This window comes from Zophobas morio, unplaced genomic scaffold (genome assembly GCF_036711695.1).
Source record: "Zophobas morio isolate AGI-343-1 ecotype UQ-CSIRO unplaced genomic scaffold, CSIRO_AGI_Zmor_V1 ptg000007l, whole genome shotgun sequence".
NCBI classification, from domain to species: domain Eukaryota; kingdom Metazoa; phylum Arthropoda; class Insecta; order Coleoptera; family Tenebrionidae; genus Zophobas; species Zophobas morio.
The window spans coordinates 9,836,790-9,858,010 of NW_026972112.1; the positions used below are offsets into that span (position 1 = coordinate 9,836,790).

Sequence of the window (21,221 nt, forward strand, 5' to 3'; positions counted from 1 at the left end):
TTTATATGACGAGCACTTCCTCTCATTAAAAAACCCATCACCTCCCCACTTCACCACACTTTTAGCACCTGCTTTAATAGGTCGCATCCTCTCCTTAGCATTGCAAATGTATTATTTTAATATTATTTTCGACGGTGACGCTGCGACCTCCCAAAATATTTGCCATCGCCTCAGCTCAAATATTAGCACAATCCGAGACAATAAAATCCGCTAATTAAAACTTACGCTGCGGCCTTGTGGCGTTCCTCCAGCTCTTCACTCTCGGGATCACCACCTTCGTGCCCCACATTCTCACGCCCGCTGCAGAACAACAAACTGAACGTACGTGGACATTTTTTCACAATTTAAAACGAATAAAAGTAATGGGATAATTGGCGAATTCGAGGAGAGGCGCATTATTGCGACGATCACAAAAACACAATTACTGGAAATTGTTACGGAATCGCCACCCAGAAATTTCTAATTCGAGCGGGCGCTCTCTAATTTATTGAAATTTTTCATGTTTTATGGAAAGCGGCAGCGGCGAATCGTGGAGGCCACTAGAGTTGCAGGGGCGGGACTAAACAAAAAATTATTATCTAGCAATATAGACAATAATAATGAAAAAATTAGGCAACGGACATCAGGGTTTGAATAATTTCAAGATCCTTCTCTAGAAGCTTCCAAAAATTAGTCAGAAAATTTCAAAAAAATCTGTAGGGAGAAGAAAAATGACTAACCAGTAGCCTGCACACACCGAAATTTTACGTTTAAATTATGTTGTAAACGAAATATCTCCAAGTCAATGGATTGACCACAGAAGTCCAATAGAACATCCCCTAAATCGACCACACTTATGGCCTATAGACTTTTTGGGGGGCCATTTGAAATCTGTTGCTCACAAAAAGCAGTCGCAAGATTTTTACAATTTGCGGCAAAGGGTTGTACGAAATTGAGGGTCAATAAGAACGGGGAGTTTTATTGTCAACACCTTTGACGCAAAAGATATAAAATAAAAGGTGGAAGCAGTTAATTTTTTAATCATCACACATCAGTTGGTCCTTCGCTTTAAATTCAAGCGCACGCCCAGTTTGGATAGTTCGAGACGGTTGAATATTGCACAATAAATTTGGTCCTTCGAGCCGGATGAACATTTTCGTTTTTGAGCTCTCGAACATCTTCCCAATAATTTTTTCAATAAAGTGTTACGCAAAACATTTGGACAAATCAGAATTTAACTTTCTGAAGAAATTAAGTCCACGAGTTTGATTAGTTTACCCGCATCTAAAGATATACTTCAAGGCACTTTTGAATACATTTTTTTTCCAAATTTTAATAGATATTTAAGAAACATTCTACCCAAAGATGACTTTCTAAATTATAATTAATAAAAAAAATATTACGTCAAACTGACCAAGGGTCAGAAATACCAATCCAATTTGGAAATTATTCCCAAATACGAAATGTCTGATTTACTTAATTGTTCTGATTTACTTAATTGTTTGAATATTAACTTTAATTTATTATGCTTCTAGTTGAAAGTTTGTGTTTGCACACTTTCATTTTTTATAAAATTCATCAATTTACCGCATTAAATTAACATAAAAAAAGATGGGCTGTGAAGGGGGGTCGTTTTACTGTGACACAACAACAATCACATACTTAGGATTGTTCTGTCGTATACTCGGCCAAAAATTTAGGAGAATTTAAAGCTTTTAAAAAAAGCACATGGTATTTACAGTTCGTGTTGACATACCAACGTTAGTCGCATTTCCTGAATAAAAGTTTCTGGAACTTCTTTGAGACACAGACGTTTTAATTAATCATTTCTACCAATCCGGCATTTCGCTTTCTTCGTTTTCTCGAAAGCTTCAATTTTCTCAAACTCTCTTTTTCGAAAACGTTAGGCCATCAACCGACTATTACGAGTACTTTATTTTTTACGCTTTAGATTCTCTATTACGAATAGTTAAAAACCCAAACCGTATACAAGTGTTTTTTGGTCAACCATTTTCACGCTATTTGAGTATTCCCCAACGAGTCGCCCCTGGACGCTCCAATAAACAAGCATTAGCCGCTCGCTTAATAAAGTCGTGCTGGACGAGTTATCTTATTTGTAAATGTAAATACGAGTTAATTATAGGAGATGTGGATAAATACGAGGAGTGGTTTTTGGTCTGGATGCAGTACGGGTGGTATTAGGCGAATTATCTTTATTGCCACCACGTCAAATATTTAAATAATTGGAGTGCGTACACAGAGTTATTTGCATTACGTAAACGTGTAGACAGTGTGGTTCGTTTCGAGCGATCTGATTTTCTAACGGGATGAGAAATAGCGAAACGGGACCGCTCCGAACGCATTGTTCGGGTTATTAGCATTCGAAAATGGATAAAAGTGTTGCTACAAAAGCTTTGTTCACAAATGGCCACTTTAAAATCGAAACGGGTTTACAAAGAAAGTCGGAATTGGGGCAGATGGTGACTAATGGAAAGAAGTCGGTTGTGTTCTCACGGGGAAAGAGTTGCGAAATATTTGGCAAACAGTAACTGTGAATAAAAAAATTACTGACAGTCGTGGACACAAAACCGAAACAAGAAAGTAATAAATTAATTTATTGATGAAGCGCAAGTTGAGATTATTTATTCATGAAGTAAGGATCAATCTGACATTTATTACTTTGTTATTATTCACGGCCCACTTATAGTGTGATGAGGACAGCCGGCGCTTGGTGCTGTCGAGAATCAATCAACATCACTATTGACGATAATGAGGATAAAAGTGATATATTAGTAATCACAATTCCAAATTCAAAACCCACATCCAGAGAGCATCTACTGTCACAAATCAAACAATTGACGACGTTCGAGGTTACACAGGGCACACGTTTCGGAGGGCCTCAGCATCGATCGACAGTGACCAAATGTTATTTAGTGTCGTGTTGCCAACCAAATTGTGTGTGCCAAACCAGTGCATTCTCGCAACAATGATGATTATAAATATCCCGAATCTGTTTCATGTGAATTAACCTTAAAAAATCTCATTTGGGGTAATCCGAAGGGATTACAAAATAATTTTACTCGGAAAAATACTGCACTTTGAACTCTAAAACAATTTTTATAACGAAGCAACCTCGATATTTCTAAAATAATTTGCAAACAACATGTTTACATACATACAGTGTACTTATTTACTTTTTCCTGGAAATCATCGCATTATAAAAATATTTATCGAGACGGATATTTCTCAAACATTTGAAGAAAGTCTGACATCATTCAGTGCATTTAAGCTGAAAATCCAGAAAGTGATAATAATCTGGAAATATAGGTTCACGCTTCGATTGACAGATTCATAGCGCTAAATAAATACAATATAAAGAGATTAGATTAGATTTCATTTAAATGTTAAATTCCACTAACTCCAGAAAAACCCTTGCTCCTTAGAAATATTTCACTACTATAAGGTATAAGACAACTTCGGCAAGATGGTGCACCACTGCAAAAGACGCAAACAAATTATTGAAATCAAACATTTCATAGGAGGTGGTTTGGCTTGATGCTCTGATCTCTGATATCACGACCCTAGAATATTTTTTGTGAGAGTAGTCAAAGAAAGGGTGCATTTATAACCTTTTGGACACGCAAAAGACCTAAAGGAGAGAATTCAGATCGAATGTGACAGTATTACTGCGAAAATCGTGGGCTCAATAACCAGAAATGAACTACTGCATCGGACGGAATGTGGTTTAGAGGTCGCCATTTTGACATTGGATTCAATTTTTTGTTATTAACTCCAGAATAGTACAACTGGAGGTGTTTTATTTTGCATTAATGTTCAATAAATGGACTTTCATTAACTACTGAAAGAAATATACTTTCTATGGATTTTATTCGTAATTTATTTATATATATTTTTTAAGTTTTCTGTGTTCCGAACTGCGGTATAAGTACAGCTCTCTACATTCTAAAAACTACCTACTAGTGTTCAGCTAGTATTGCTTATCTTCATAATTTTTGTATCTACAGGATTATGATATCAAAAATTCATTGTTTCTAAATCTCGCTTTCACATCGTGCAACGTCAGGATCCTTATATTACTCGCCAGAACACAAATAATGTACTTTTAAGGAAAAATATATATTAGTACTCCACTATACAATAATAGCATTACTACCGGATTAGTAATATCTAAAAAAAGCACTACAATCAATCCTTGATCTTCAAGCCAAAAATTCAACCAGCTGCACAATCTTTTATAAACACTCCACCAGAATTCAAATGATAAGTTAATACAAACAAATTGTACACAAACCTCTGATTCCAATAATGATAACGAGCAAGTTATCTAAGAAGATAACAAAAATGACTGCATCCAGAAAAGCGGGAAAAACAGTAAACGGTAAAACAAAACAGTATCACCATAACCCATCCCATATCCGCGAACCAAGCGCACAAGGCTACAGCAAAAAACCTCCACGTTAATTAATCGATAGAATTATTAATTCGCTACTCCTCCTAATTAGCATTTTTTCTCGAATTATCCGCATTGGCCTCCGATAGACAGATTACACTTACTGTCATAATTAGCGACTCCCTCAAGGCACACCTCATAGCCCCATCCTAGTCTACATTTCACATAGATAAATACAAAACAAAATCCAATTATAGAAAATCATAAATTTTAATGCTAATAGTATTCAACTAAAACTATAAATATATCTGATTAATTTCCATACGTATTACGAAACAAGATCTGAGACAGCACGAAAAGAGTCTACATACAAGGCACGTCGGCTGGCGATATTGTTAAAATACTCACAAATATATGTGTTTTGAGTACAATAGAAAAAAAATTAAAAAATAATAATAAATATTCACGTTGTAGACTTTAGAACAAAAATATAACCATTATAAATTGGAAACCAAATAATAGTAAGATCAAAACTGAGACGTTACCGAAATATGTACACGTTCTATAAAGAAAGTAAAGTAATTTGTTGCAGGATATTACATTCATTATATCACTAGTAAAAAGTACGAAAAGTAACAGACCTAAATTTGATCCTTAAAGAACCCCGGAAGTTGATATAAAGCACCAAATATGTATGTGATTACAATGTTTCACAAACTGTTGTCTGACAATGGGACTGCATGTCTGACAATTTATGTCAACTATAACGCAATACAAGTATTTTAGCAAAGGTTCCAAACGTTTCCGACTATTAAAAGTTAAGTAGGCTTTAGTTGAATTAAGATATACTTCGAGGCTTTTCCAAAACCACGTAAATTATATGCCAAGGATACAACTTCTAGGTTAAAAGTTATTCGTGTCCCACAGGAGTCAGTGTTGTTACCCCGGTTATTGCAACCATTTACTATAGCATCCTTGGCACCGCATCGTTCTTTCTGTTTATAACAACAACAAGAAAAACCATCAAGAGTTCACTACGAAACGTCAAAAAATCCCCGGCTCTCCCCAGGGCGCTGCTCGCGGCCCCGTCCTGTTCCGCGGCGGCCGAAAGCACCTCAGCGCGTTCAAGGTCAACCGGCTCTGCATACCTCACCTCTGCATTTGCATGCCGCCGGAGTCGCCGGATCCGTGCCAATCAGAGGTCAGCACCAGCGGACCTAACCTCAACGCGAGCAAAAAGGCACGACTGATTTCGGGGGCTGACACGACACACACACAACACACGGACGCACGGGGGCATGGCACTCTGTCGCGGCGGGCGCTTGCGACGCTCGATTGTCAAGTCGGTCGGTGCCCACGTAGATAAAAGTACATGTTCGTCGCGGTGCGGCTCGGAGTTGACTAGCACCTGGCGGTCCAGCGGGCGCATGCGCGGCTTATATAATAGCGAATGCGGTCGGAACGCGATGATGATGGGTTGGATGTTGAGTATTTCGGACGGGGTTCTGCGGGTCGCGGAAGAGGCGGGAGGAAGACACGTGGATGAGGTTGGAGAGATGAAAGAGCTGTGGGTTTGGTTTTTGCGGAGATTCTTTGTTTAGGGGACGAGGAGTTAAGAGGTCATCGTGGCGAAGAGGAAAAGCAAGGTACAAGGGTTTGGAAATTCCAATGGTCATTACTTGTGATATAAGATTATCAGTAACAAGGAAGTTGTGGTTCAGTGAGTTTTCGATTGGAGACGCGTTGACTGTCACGTTTTACCTGATGTTATTGGAAGATTTTGATGGTCACAGAAGGAAGATACTTAGTGCAGATGTTTAGGTAGTTGTTTAAGGTAAATTTTAAGACCAAGAAAAAGTTCTGTTCTTGTGAAGGAAGTAGAATGATGTATAGTAGTAGAAATGTCTTTTCTACTCTACAGGTGTTCTTTAGAAGAAGTGGATATCCCATACCCCTTGTCATTTTTTTGCAATGACAGATAAATCTTCCTTAATTCTTTATTTATAACAACTATATACACGACCATTTTTAAGTCTTGAAAGTTTAGAATATTTTCTTTATTTAATTTGTTTGTAGCTCGTTTTGACCATAGATATTTCCGGAACATGTCAGTACGGAATTTCATTTTTATAATAAGACTCGCAAATACAAACACAAACATACAAAGAACTTCTGAGATCAGTAATAAAACAAATACTAATGTAGACATTTTCGCTATTTTTAGAAATAAATGGCTTTTATTTCTCTGGAAAATGCAAGTGGTCAGAGTGAATCATGGGAAAAATACCGGGGTTTGTTTCATAATGTCTGAATTTGCCAAATCATGTTCTATATACCTACTATATTCCCTCGAGCGTTTTTCGGGCACATTTTGAACTACCGTGAAGATCCAGCAGGTATGAAATACACAAAAAACGGTTGTGTTTTTTTTTTTTTTTTTCGAAAAATATGTTGGCTACATTTTCCAGTTTAGAAGATTAACCGACATACCGTCACAGTTCGCATGTATTCAACAATATAGTATTAATTGCCACTCTGCTGTAAATCTTACTATACCGTAATAGGTTTTTTATTTGTATTGTCAGATAGTGCTATCATTATCCCACCATCAATCAAAGTTACAGCCGGAAGAAATAATAAATCAATTATATAAACTAGATGAAAGCTTATTTCTTGGAAACAATACGTCGTAATAAACCCGGGAATAGAATTCGAAATCCAAAGAAAAGGTATTACATAGGTACAAAAATAGCTTCAATTATTATGACGATTATTTCGAAATAATCATTTATGACAATACGGAAGCGTGACAAGGTACATAGCACTTGCGTTCAATACTATAAAGGTACACAACCGCTTTGACGAGCAAGTGATATCTAAGCGGCTGCTATAAATAAACAAACCAACGACAAAACAACAATGTAAAGTTCGTTAAAAACGACCCGATTCAATGATGCTCCCTCAATCAACTCGTCGACTAGCTATTTATAAACTCCAATTTTCATCAGTAGCCGTTAACACTAAATCCATCATCATCTGCATGATTTAAGACGTGCATCTACATCTTTGTGTTCCGAACGAATGGTCCAAGCCTTCGGCTTGCTTCCAATGATTTGCATTCTAGTAATCCTTCGCGAGGCCGCAATCCGACGTACATCCAACCATAAAAGACCAATTCGCTTATGTAAATCCTCTCAAAAAACAATTTGGCGCCATAAAATGTTTGATTTTTTGTTTGAGCATTTGCATAAAACACACATCATAAATCTATAAAAACATATGTTTTCGCTAATTTGGTTTTTGCTATGAATAAACTAATAAACATTCGTATTAGGATAAGTGCTTAATAGCAGCATTCGCCTAGATATTACTGTTATTAATTTGAGATGAGTGCTTGTGTGGTAAAACGTTGGATATTGATGCAAGTTTTTCGAGGCGGAATGAAGCTTATTGCTTCCCCGCTTCATCAAAGGGTTGCTGTTTACATAATAAAAGTCTAGTTTACTCTGTGAAGGCGGTCTTTATGGGATGTAGTTGGGCTTTCAGTTTGCATTTAACAAAATAAACACTGTACAGTTATTCCGGCTCGGGGTTTGTTTAATCCCGTGTTTTTGTTTCGTTTCTTGAATGGGCGTAGATTGGACGAGGTTAGGTTTTTACATGTGGTGGAGCTCGGAAATTTACGGTGCACTCGGTTCATAAATCATTAATAATGAATTTGAACTTTTATGGTTCGTGCATTTATTGAGCAATTTGATGGGTTTGAACCTTTTAAAACTAACACTTTAATCTAGAAATTAGGAATAAAGTTGCACATGCAGTTGTTTATTACACCACATTTTTAATAAATCGTGAGAGAAGTTCATTTAAATTAACAACAGGCGTTTAAAAAATGGAATTGTTGATGCAAAACAAAAAATCCAGAGGAGTCAAATCGCAACATCGCGGTGGCCATAAGTTCTGCATTTCTTCTGTTCATTATTGGATCTCCAAAATGTCATGACTTGAATTAAAGTCTGCTGGAGTGATAAAAGTAGTCGTAATGCAACTCGTCTAGCAGTCTACCAATAAATAACATCAAAATTTCTACTTTTAAAAAATGGAAACAATAAACTTTCTTGCTGCGACCAACCAAAGGCAAAGTTATCTGGACGAATGAGGCGTAAGTTGTAAATTATAAAAACAGAAACAGTTCCTATACACTAAACAATAGAACAAATCCAAGCCCAGAAGTGGAAGGAACCATAACGAACAAGGTGGAACTTGATTTGCAGCTCACGCAAACCTTAAGAAGTGTATGATAAATGAGTCCCCTAGTAATTCTATAGAATTATATTTGCATTCAAGTGCTATCAAACACGTGCTGAACGGTAAACAGCATTTCTAACACTTTACAACACTTGCACAACCAATAACAAATCGATTAGTAAAAAACGCCAGCAGATGTTTTAAGGGTCTTGAAAAAACATAAGAACGCACAAAAAATGCATTTGAAGAGCAATTTACTATTTGTGAACGCACTGTATGATCTAGAAATGACAACTTTAATTAAGAAAAGTTCAACAACAGTCATAATCACAAACAGAAAAAATAAAGCTGTTAAAATAATGTGCATGGAACTGAAAACGAAGAGTCAATTTTATGAAAGACCCCAGCATGCTTGAAAACCTTGAAGTTTGTCAAGAAAATCGTATAAAGCAGTTGAAGAATGTCGTCAAAAAGATCCCTGAAAGTTATTAACATTTAGTACATTTTGCCTTTTTTTCTTAATATACGTTGTAATCTTTTCACAACAAGAAACTTAAAACATGGTTAAAATGGTACATTCTGCAAGGAAATGTTGTGAAAATAAGTCTACACAGATTGAAACAAAAAGGCAAAATTTAAGCCCACCCACCCGCCCTATCTCAATTGTGATGATTTTTTTTATTCGCCGTGAACCAAGGGGGCGGAGCTTAACTGCAAAACACTTATTTCTTTACAAGAAATTAAAAACATGTTTGTGAGTATCGTGCTGTTCAATATAATATAATTCAATAATTTATATTAAGAAAAAAAGGCAAAATATAAAGGAAAAATTTAAGTTGGAAAATCGAAGTGGAAAAAGCAGAAATTTAAAAAATCGAAAAACTGAAAAATCAAAAACCAGACAAAGCAAAATTGAAAAGTCGAAAAATTGAATGACTGAACACTAAAAAGTCAAAAAAATCGAGAAAACGAAACACTGAAAAGTCGAGAAATGGAAAAATCGAAAAATTTAAAATCATAACGTGAAAAATCAATCGAGAAATCGACAATTAAAGAAAACACAATCGATTAATCGAGAAATTGAGAAATCAAAAAATCGAAAATTTAGAAATGTCAAAAATTGAAAAATTGAAAACTTTAAAAATCGAAAAACTGAAAAATCGCAAAACTGAAACATCGGGAATTTGAGAAATTGAAATATGAAAAAATCGAGACATCGAAAATTTGAAGAATCGAGAAATTAAAGAATCGCAAAATTGAAATATCGAAAAATTGAAGAATCCCAAAATTGAAACATCAAAAAATTAGACATGGAAAAATTGAACAATCCAGAAATCGATAAGGCAAAAAATCTGAAAAACTGAAAAATCAAAAACATTCGAAAAATAAGAACTTGAACAATTGAAAGATTGAAATATCGAAACCTCTACAAATCTAGGAGAAATCGAAAAATTGAAAAATCGAAAAACTTAAAAATCAAAAAATTTAATACATATAGAAAAATCAGGCATTTGAAAAATTCAAAAACAGAAATACTGAAGAACTGAAAAATTGAGAAATCGAAAAATCTTAAAATATGAAAAGCTGAAAAATTAAAACATTGAAAAATTGAAGAATTGAAAAATCGGGAAATCCAAACATTGAAAAACTGGAGGAATAGAAAAACTGAAAAACCGAGAATTTGAAAAAATTCCAAAACTGAAATAAAGTAAACCTCGAAAAACTGAAAAATCGAAAAATCTAAAAATCGAAAACCGAAAAATCGAAACATCGAAAAATTCCAAAACTAGTACATACAGAAATTGAAATAGTCCAAAAGCGAAAAATCGAAAACTTAGAAATTGGAAAAATTTGAAACAAAAAAATTTTGAAATAAAAAAAATCGATAAATCGACAAATCAAAAAACTGAAAAATCGGAAGTTCGGGAAATTGAACAATCAAATCTTGGTTTCTCAATGTTTTTTCGTATCGAGAAACCAAGAAATCGAAAAACTGAAAAATCAAAAATTGAAAAATCGAAAACTAAAAACTTTTAAAAATCGAAGGAGAAGAAATCGAGAAATCGAAAAATCAGAAAGTCGAAAAATCGAAAAAATAAAGAATAGAAATAGTAAAAACCCCAAAATTGAAATATCGATAAATTGAAAAATGGAAGAAAAATAGTAATATCGAAAAATTGAAAAATCCAGAAATCGAAAATGCAAAAAATCTGAAAAACTGAAAAATCAAAACCCTGAAAAAACAAAAATTGAAAAATCGAAAAATCGAAGGATTATGATCCCATAAAGTTAGAAAAATGGTATGTATATAAATCGCAGTGAAGTGGAAAAAAAACGACATCGCAGTGTACAAACAAGGAAAAATAGAAAATGTATTAATAGTCAGAATTTATTGGTAACATGCTTAACTTGGGTTGTTTATGTTTATATTTCAACAGAATTCGACTATTAGCACGTTCAGATAACATTCAGCGGCATGCATATGTGTTGAAAGAAAATGAAATTGATTTTTTCTCCTCAAAACAGAGGAGCGGACTGATTAATTAAGGTACAATGGAGCAAAACGATCAGATTATTATTTGGGGTGAGGAGCTGTTATTATCACAATTATGATTTTCTTGATTTAATAAAAAAAAAATTGGAAACGCGGAATCGAACCCCATACGTTTCAGATGTAAAGCAGACCGTCCCGCTACAGAAGGCTTGAACAATAACAATTAAAATAATAATAAACAAAAACAGGGAGATTCATAAAGTGTAGTATTATTTTATGAAATTTAGGTAGTTTATTGTAGAAAATTTTGAGGGGATGTTAGCATGTTGTTGGTGGGGATGAGTAATCAAATTTGGAATAGGTTTTACCATTTACATCTGAAACACAATTTGACAACAATCGGTCCAACAGTTTCGGAAATTATTTGTCTAATAAAATCCGGACAGACGGCAAACAGGCAGATAGACAGACAGACAGAGAGAAACGGCAGTCCTATTTTTTCAGACCCTAGGGGGTCATGAAACATCGCCCGATGGACTCGATTGGAGTTTATGCTCGGCAAGTAAAAGGGGAAAAGATGAAGAATTTGAGGATATACAGAAGATTGATAGAAAAGATGAGGAAGAATTGAAGGACAATCTGGAACATTATGAAATCGGCTGTGTTTTCGACTGAACTTCCGATGGATCATTCTCGAAGACAGTGGAGGACCTCCAGTTATCGTGTCTTCAACAACATTCCTATCTGTCAAACAAAGTTTATGACCTTAGAAAATAATTCCTATGCAACATAGGAAAAATTGTTGTAAAATTTGCTTCAGTTGTAAAGAACACTATCAAAATTTAGCAACAAAATAATGACAATTTTTATTAAAATTTACTAATTTATTTTGTGAATTTTTTATGGCACTTTCCATAAAAAGATGATAACAATTTCTCTTAATTTTGTCTTAGCAAAGTTTTAATATGGCAATTTCAAAGCTTAACTCAAAATTTCTTTAGCCAATTCCACAAGCCTCTTGAAGGATATACAAAAAATTATATATTAATAGCATAGGCATTCTGTTTTGTTTTTAAAAGACTTTGAAAGAATCTTAGGAATCCCTTGTATTTTATTTTTGAAAGAATTTAGAAAGGTCTTAGGAATTTCTGGTATTTTATTTTTGAAAGAGTTTTAAACCAGGATCATAATAATTCATAAAATTTGCGAAAAATGAACGAAATATGGCTATTTTTGAAGAAAAAAAAGAAATAAACACATCTACCCTAATTGATTATTACTTACGCTTTAGTTTTTGTTTTCTAAAGTGCTTGAAATATAATTAAAGATTAGAACTGTCTCTATTTCCAGAATTATCTTTGAATGACTTGATTTCTGGTTCGTAAAAAGAAATAAGGCGTCAAGTTCACCTTCTATTCAATACCATTGTCCTCCGCAATAGATTCTTACAAATCTGTCAATGATTTATACCAAACAACCTATACCTCTTGTTCACCTTCAACCTCGAGTAGGCACGAACATGTATAAACCAAAACCTCCAATTTTTCAAGCTTTCCACAGTCAACACTAGTAGAAACCCACCCACCGACATCTTTAACCACAAAAAAAGACACCTCATCTACTTAAAACTTCGACCCAACTCTGACACCTCCAATTAAACTTCCAACTCCCATTAAACTTTCCACGCTGAAATTCTCTGAAGCCAAATCACTTTAGCCGATGCTCGAATTACCCACACGTCTCACTCAATTTAAACGAACTCAACTAAGGGTTTTAATTTATGTAACCCTGGTCAACCTCAACCACTGCACAACGAATTGACTCAGTGCATCAAGGTTGTTGTCCTCTGCAGAAGCCTCATCTTTATGTGAGACCGAATTACAAGAGTACGGCGTGCCAGCAACGGTACTCTCGCGTCCCATATGGGAAAAGAAAGGCTTTGGTTCCAACAGTGGTCTGGTTTCACGGAAATTAGCAAGAAAATTGAAAATGGCGATTTGGAAGACGGATGTCGCGATAAAGGGGACGGAATGTGTGCTAGTAGTGGAAGTGTTGCGGAAGAATCTGGGTTCTTTCAGTTCTGGTCTGTTGGCTGCAGTTGCTTTTATTTGGCCCGACTAGGTGGGATTTTGTGCAGTTTTTGCTCGAGTGGGTCGCTGAACGTGCTGACAAGAAGATGTCTGCGAACGAAGTGGTAACATATACAGAGTGTTCGCACCAGTTGGCTGTGGAACTACTGACACAGATAATTATAACTGTCGAGTTTTGCGGAAGTGACTATCAACTTTTTTTGTAATAATACTATATAATTATGTGTATCTATTTGTAATATGGGTGCAGTTTTACGACTCAAATACGTTATCAGTTTTTTAGGAACAACCATTCTTCTACAAAGAAAAACATCTTTCTTGGTTACAAATTCAGTGTTAACCCAATGATTTGATGTTTAGTATTCATAAATCTGTTCTAATATGTTTCAGCGGAATCAAAATTAATGTTCCCCAATGCTGTACTCAAAACCATGAAACTTTTTTGTAAAAAATATGAACCACAATTATTCTTATTTTTCACCTTCGAACAACTTATTTTTGTGCTATAATAATAATTCTTTAAGTGTCTGAATAGCTTTGGTTCGTTGCTAGGTAAATTTTGCAATGAGTGTGGGCGAATCTTACACTTATTAGCAATATGTAATACATTGTTAATCTTTTATTGCAAATGCTTTACGATAATAAATCATTATTATTATTATTATTACAAAAAAACGAGAAAAACAACATCATTCAGATGAATGTTCATTTTACGATGTCGCAAGCGCCACACTTCCTCGCATCACTCTAAACTTTATCCTCCACATAAAACACCGTCGCAAAAATTGCGATCCATCAAGTTGTAAAACCGACATTGCCAATCAGACGCCACCACCATTACAAAAACATTAACCATCCATCGTCCGTTTCTCCGATAATGGCAATTCCGGCGCAAATTAAAACATTCATCCTGACAGGTCCTCAAGATACCATCTACTCACTCAAGAAACAGTCGCATATTTTTCTTTATCAGGAAAAATTTCCATAAATATTCCATTTCGACGATTGGAATGTTTCTACAATTCACTTGAGTGGGCTTTACTCGAAGTCTACGAAAACGTGGTGGGCTTGCAGGTGGGTTTTCGTACGACCATGATCCATATGGAATGGAAGAAAAAATTTACTTACCATCTGCGTGCATAAAATTCTCACACACCCTACTGTGCCCTAATTTTGGCCGGATTAGCGTATCGTGCTTTATTGGAAGGCTATTTATCATATTATTAGCTAAAAGCTATTGATTAGGTGGAGTGAGACGGGTTATTATTGGCTTTTGCAAATCAGGTGTGCGGACGCGTTATAATTCAGATCGATTTCAATAAATCAAGAACTGAAAAAATCGTAGTAACGGACGAGGGCACAGCGAGTTTGCACGGTTAGGAATAAAAAAATTTTAGTTTTACCCATTTTTGATAGTTCGCCCAACGATTTTTGAAGAAAACAATAATAATGAAAGTAATTTAAAAAATAAATAAATATTTAAAGAGAAATTTATGGAGATAAAGAAAGACACGAAGAAAATATAAAAATCAACAAACCATAAAAAGTTAAAACTAATCAAATAAAAGAATAAAAGAAGAGAATAAAAAGTGACAACAAGAAGATTGAAAACGGAAATTAAAAGCAATAACATCATAATGACAAGGCTGCGAATAGACGCAGCTAACAGAAATGATTTGAAAATTAAGAACAATAGTAAACTTCATTGAACAAAAGGTAGGAATAAAAGTTCAAAAGGGTCGAAAAATTACAAAAGAGAACTTAGACGAAAAATAAAACGTTATGAAAAACAAAATGAACTTAAAAACGTAGGATGAAATATTTATCAACCACAAACTAACAAAGAAAAAAAAACGAAATACAACAGCAAAAATTCATTATAAACATAAAAGGATGGAATTGAGAAGATGAAAGAAGGTTAAAAGAGGAGGCAACAACATGGAAACTCAAAAACCGAGCCAAAAAACTAGTATGGGAGAGTACAGGAGTCGGACAGAAATAGGAATAGATGACACAATCGGGGATGTAAACGATTGTGAAAGAAGTGAAAGAAGAGAAAATCAAATATGTGAACCAAACTCATTAAAGAAAGAATAATGTCAATCATCATAAAAAAAGGGACAAGAAAGAGAAGTGTACAGTATTAGTAGAATATAACCCAAACGAAAACGCAAAAAAAAAATTGGTAAAAATTTATTCTCGCTTATTTGAAAAATTATAAAATGGGAAATACAGAACAAAAAAATTTGTAGAATGTTATTTCAACAGAACTTCCCTCGCTCCTGAAGTGCAGCCAAATAAATCCCACTTATCTGCAAAATTATGATTTTTTTGCGATTTTTGTTTTCTGATAACCTCTATAAAGTAAAAACCAGTGGCGTAAATAACGGTCCCGCAGCTTATTTGACTTGAATTTTTTCTTCAGTTTTTCATTTTTTTGTTCCTTCATTTTTTCGATTTGTTCTCAAATTTAAATTTTCCAATTTTTCAGCTTTTCAATTCCATTTCTAGATTTTGCAATTTTTCGATTTGAGTTTCTCAAGATTTCAATGTTTAATTTTTCCTTGTGCAATTTTTCGTTTCGGTTTTTTAAGTTCTTTATTTTTACAATTTTTCAATGTTCCGATTTTATAGTTTTTTATTTTTCCAAATTCAATTTTGTCAATTTTTCGGTTTGCAATTTTTCAAGTTTTCTTTTTTCTTTCTTCAATTTCCCTATAATTATGTAACTCATTATTCATTAAATTTTTAGATTTTGCAGTTTTTCGATTTAAAATTTCACGCGTTTTCAATTTTTAATTTTCAATTTTTAGATCTTTCAGTTTTAAAAATTCTACCCTTTTAAAAACATATTTCATATGGCAATTTCTTGTAAAGAAATGAGAATTTTGCAAACTAAACTCCGCCCTTCAGCTCATAATGAATAAAATATTCATCACAATTGAGAAGGGGTGGGTGGGCGGGGCTTATATTTTGTCCATTTTACCTTAATATACGAAGTCTTCTGTTCCCAACAAGAAACTGACAACATGTTTAATTATCTTGTTGTGAAAGAAAACTATATATTAAAAAAAAAACAAAAATTAAGCCCCACCCACCCGCCCCTATCTCAATTGTGATGAATTTTTCATTCTTAACCAGACCAAAGGGCGGAGTTTAATTACAAAATCCTCATTTCTCTACAAGAAATTATCATATGAAATATGTTTTTACATCAATATTACTCTAAAAAACTCTACCCCTTTAAAAACATATTTCATATGGCAATTTCTTGTAAAGAAATGAGGATTTTGCAAACTAAACTCCGCCCTTCCGCTCATAATGAATAAAACATTCACCACAATTGAGAAGGGGTGGGTGGGCGGGGCCTATATTTTGTCCATTTTATCTTAATATACGAAGTCTTCTGTTCCCAACAAGAAACTGACAACATGTTTAATTATCCTGTTGTGAAAGAAAACTATATATTAAAAAAAAAACAAAAATTAAGCCCCACCCACCCGCCCCTATCTCAATTGTGATGAATTTTTCATTCTTAACCAGACCAAAGGGCGGAGTTTAATTACAAAATCCTCATTTCTCTACAAGAAATTATCATATGAAATATGATTTTACATCAATATTACTCTAAAAAACTCTACCCTTGTAAAAAAATATTTCATATGGCAAATTCTTGTAAACAAACGAGAATTTTGCAAACTAAACCCCGCCCTTCAGCTCATAATGAATAAAACTTTCATCACAAATGAGAAGGGGTGGGTGGGCGGGGCTTATATTTTGTCCATTTTATCTTAATTTACGAAGTCTTCTTTTCCGAACAGAAAACTGACAACATGTTTAATTATCCTGTTGTTGAAAGAAAACTCTACATATAAAAAAAAAACTAAAATTAAGCCCCACCCACCCGCCCCGATCTCAATTGTGATGTGTTTTTCATTCCTAATCAAACCGAAGAGCAGAGTTTAATGGTAAAATCCTCATTTCTGTACAAAAAATTATCATATGAAATATGTTTTTACATCAATATTACTCTGAAACATTCTACCCCTTTAAAAACATATTTCATATGGCAATTTCTTGCAGAGAAATGAGGATTTTGCAAACTAGACTCCGCCTTTCAACTTATGATGAATTAAACATTCAGGGTGGGTGGCCGGGGCTTATATTTTGTCCATTTTTTCTTAATTTACGAAGTCTTGTTTTCCCAACAAGAAACTGAAAACATGTTAACTTTCCTGTTGATGAAAGAAAACTCTATATATTAAAAAAAACCAAAGCTAACGTTATTATACCGTGCAATTGTTTTTGCGAAGATTTGAAGTTTAAGCGAAAAAACTGAAAGCGGATTCATATACTACAAGTGTGTAGGAGTATTTTTGTATAACATTCAACTCATTTTGAAATACGGTTCCTTGATACGGTACGGAATATCAGAAAGGCTAGTAAGAGCTATACAAGGATTACATAAAAAGTTGGCTAATTACGTCACAACAAGTCAAAAAAGTTCTGGAGTCAAACAAAGATGCAACTGCTCCTAGTCGAAGATAACGCAATGAAAGAAGCATAAAAAGAGGCAAAAAGAATACGAACTAGGGTAATGAAAATCACCTTGGGAAAAAAACAATGAACATTGGTAGAAACAACAGAAAACATACAATACTACCTAGGAACAGTAGTAACAACAGAAGATGAAAGAAGAGCAGAAGAAATAAAAGAAAAAATAACAACAGAAGGCGAATTATTATAACGCCAAAACACATTTCTAGGAAAGAAAGACCAAACTAAAACAGAAAATAAAACTAAAACTAAAACAGAATCAGAAACACAACATAGTGAGAGAACCTGAAGGTAAAGGCGCTAGAAGAAAAAATATAAGCAACCCAATTATGTATATATGGACATGTAAAATGAATAAGACGCAATAACATAGGGAGACAAGCGTACGAAACCAGAACAATCAAAAAAGAACCAAATATAAGCAAAGAAAAACATGGACAGAAGAAGTGAGATGACCAACAGACATCTGAAGACATATCCACAGACGGAAACGAGACACATGCTTTTTTATGATCTAGGAACTACAACATGTGAAGGAACTACAAAAATTTACCGTTTGTATTACGCTCAGGAACTAATAAAGCTCTTGCCTTCTTTCCATATTCCGGAATAAAACAAACAACATTCTTTGGGATAGAGTCAGTTGATTTCAACTAAACTCGCTAAAAATTGCCTTGACTTTTACCAATAACCCAATCTAATGTAACATGAGCATCTGCTTTAGAAAATCAATGAAACGAAACCGACATTCACGATTACTATTATTATCATTGCGCCAACTAATCCTTGACTAAGCATTTTTGCTAATCCGCCGTATCCATCAGTATCTGACCTCCCGGGTTAACAAATTAATTACGATTTAATACCGCCTGAGCCCCGCCGTTTCCAAAACGTCCAATTAGCGAATTACAAAATAACCGTAAAATTACCGTTGCAGCTTCTCGATATCTGAAAATTTTCAAATCACGTTCCTCCGGCCGCGAACGCTCTTCAGTGCCAACTTCTTGCAGATAGTGACCATCGAACCGCGTAGTGTCCTCGTGCAACGCCAAATCGGGCTTCGAGGAAATTTCGCCCATTCTGCTTTTTTTGGGTGAGTTTCACTCATTTCGTATTCTTAATAGCCCCGGTGTGTAAATTAGCCATGTATCTGTGTTAATAACATCGACCCGTTGTTTATGTGGGCGGTTTTTTCAGCAATTAATTAGTGCGTTGTGAAACTGGATCTATTAGCTTATGAAAAATTGCTTCTCGTATTGTGTAAACGGGGCTCTGCGTCCCTTTTATTCGCCCTACATTGTACACATGCTAGTCGAGGGTAAACAAGCTATCAATTTTCCAATAAAATTTTTATCGGGATGTTACATAATGCGTTTTATGTTTCCGGAAAAAGGGGCTTGGGCGAGATTTATGGAGTAGATGGGGGTGAAGCTCCATTAGTTTTCGTTAATTCGCGTTTTTTGAGTTGACCCGAGAGTGTTTTGTATGCATGCTTAGTGCCAGATTTAATCCTGGAGGAAATAGGACTGTTATGTCCATTTGCATATGGGAGAGGTAAGTATGAATAATTTTAGCGTTTGCTCGAGGTGAAAATAGAATTTGTGGCCGCGGTGAGGGTCGTAGAGAGGATTAAAGGCGGCTTTCAGGTTTAATGTGGATCAATTTTTCAGGGGTGTTGAAAACGCCAGAAAACGAGCTTTACTTGAAATGTTATACTGAAAATGTTTTGAATTTTCTTTAACTATTACGTGTACTTGAATGTGCACCTAAAAAAATTGTTAAAATATCGCCCACAAACCTTAACATTATCTTTGTAAAATTCTTAGTGCAGCTTTTCTTTTAAATTTTCAAATCTACGTTAGGAAGACACAAGCAAAGCAAATGGGCGAAAATAAAAATCGGTTGACGCTTTTTTTTCTGGCATATGCCTAATTAATGCAATTTTATCAAGAAAATATCTAATCAAATGACACATAAATATTAACGAGTTTATTTCGAGATAGTTAATTGTAAACACTACATGTGGAGGCTTTCTCCCAGAGTACATTACCAACTCTCATTTACACAATTAACTAGTGTGTCAACTACAATTAATTAACATTTATATCTAATCAACAGTACGGCTATACCGAGACTATAAATTATACTTAAAAGTAATAGAAACGAATATAATTGCTAAAACACCATATGGTATAATTTTTTAAAAATTCAAAAAGTCTTTACAACAATTAAGGCCAAATTAGTGACTCTATTTTCCTCTAATTAAAATGTTTATATTTGCATCCCAACATTTTAGAATGGATAAACTTATTTATCTTTATACCGAGCTTTAAAATGACGTCATCAATCCTGTAAAAGACATCAACGAATATTTTTTTTAATGTTTTGTAATCACTAAACAATGTCAGTATCCTAGCAAAAATTCTAAATTCAATTACGCAGTTTACATTTTAAACGAGATACACTAAACTCACTGGACATACACCTTTTAAAACTTTTATGACTTAAGCGGCTGAAGCCTTTATAAGTCAACTTGGCTATTGTAAGCTTTATAAACCCGAACCGCAAGGATTATTACTGTCTATTATTGTTGCCATAATTGAGCTGTAAAGTTTTACTCGGTATATGTGAACTGAGTTAAGTTATACAATAGCCAGTTTGACTTGATTTGTGCTTTGGCTTAAGTCATAAAAGTTTTACAAGGTGTATGTCAAGTGAGTTTAGTATATTTACTAAATTTTGAAATGAGGTAATCAATTTTACACATCCTGTTAAAATACAACAAACAATTTTTGGAATTTATTCTTCCGTTTCTTCAGTTTTAACGTTTTTGAAAAAGTTCTGGACGTTTGTTTCAGATGTTTGGGGATTATTTGAATTGACTTCAGATACGTAACGTCCGAAAAATACTGCAGAAGAAAGATCTTTTTTTTAACAAAGCTCTAAATGACTGAATGTTCGCAATCTTCGAAAATTTCTGAAAATTTTTCTCAATCATTTGAAAATTTATAGCAAAAGTGATTCCATATTTGTAATACACACGGATAGAGAATTCCTTGTTGGATCTTTTTTTCATTCAAATAAGAATCGTTTTAACACTTTTGAATACATTTTGAAAAATATTTTTTACAGAAAATTGTGCATATTCTTCTTTCCATTTGAGAAAAACCCAACTTAATCCTGATTTGAATGTTATTTTTCCATTTTTCTCGTCTATTTGGAGAGCTATAGTAAAAATTGCTTGTAAGATAATCTTTTTTCCTACCAATAAGCTCATTTTAATACTTTTTTGGAAAATTTTTGCAAAATGTTTTCCTATTGTTCATAGGTAAAACAAAAATTTACTTGAGAGATACAATCTGACCAGTGACTAGCTTTTTTATTCGAAAAAGCCCATTTTACCCTTTTATGGAATTTTTGGAAAATTATTTTTCCCGTTTTC

General features: G+C 34.2%; 2 protein-coding genes across 30 annotated transcripts in view; one reads left to right on the plus strand and one right to left on the minus strand.

Moving 5' to 3' along the window:
* The window catches only part of LOC135124490 (microtubule-actin cross-linking factor 1), a 158,559-nt gene that overhangs the window by 94,414 nt on the left and 42,924 nt on the right, over positions 1-21,221 (minus strand). For 14 of the 29 annotated variants that reach the window (XM_064049565.1, XM_064049563.1, XM_064049575.1 and 11 more), the window contains exon 1: positions 5,544-5,759. The exons of 2 other annotated variants lie outside the window; for them this stretch is intronic. The gene's annotated coding sequence lies outside the window, so the exon portion shown is untranslated. Of the gene's footprint in view, positions 1-5,543; positions 5,762-21,221 lie in introns of those variants that run through there. 13 more of the 29 variants (XM_064049596.1, XM_064049595.1, XM_064049593.1 and 10 more) reach the window with 4 other exon arrangements.
* Positions 18,772-21,221, plus strand: part of LOC135124497 (venom serine protease-like) — an 83,654-nt gene continuing 81,204 nt past the window's right edge. Inside the window, exon 1 of the mRNA XM_064049606.1 lies at positions 18,772-18,872. The gene's annotated coding sequence lies outside the window, so the exon portion shown is untranslated. The remainder of the gene's footprint in view (positions 18,873-21,221) is intronic.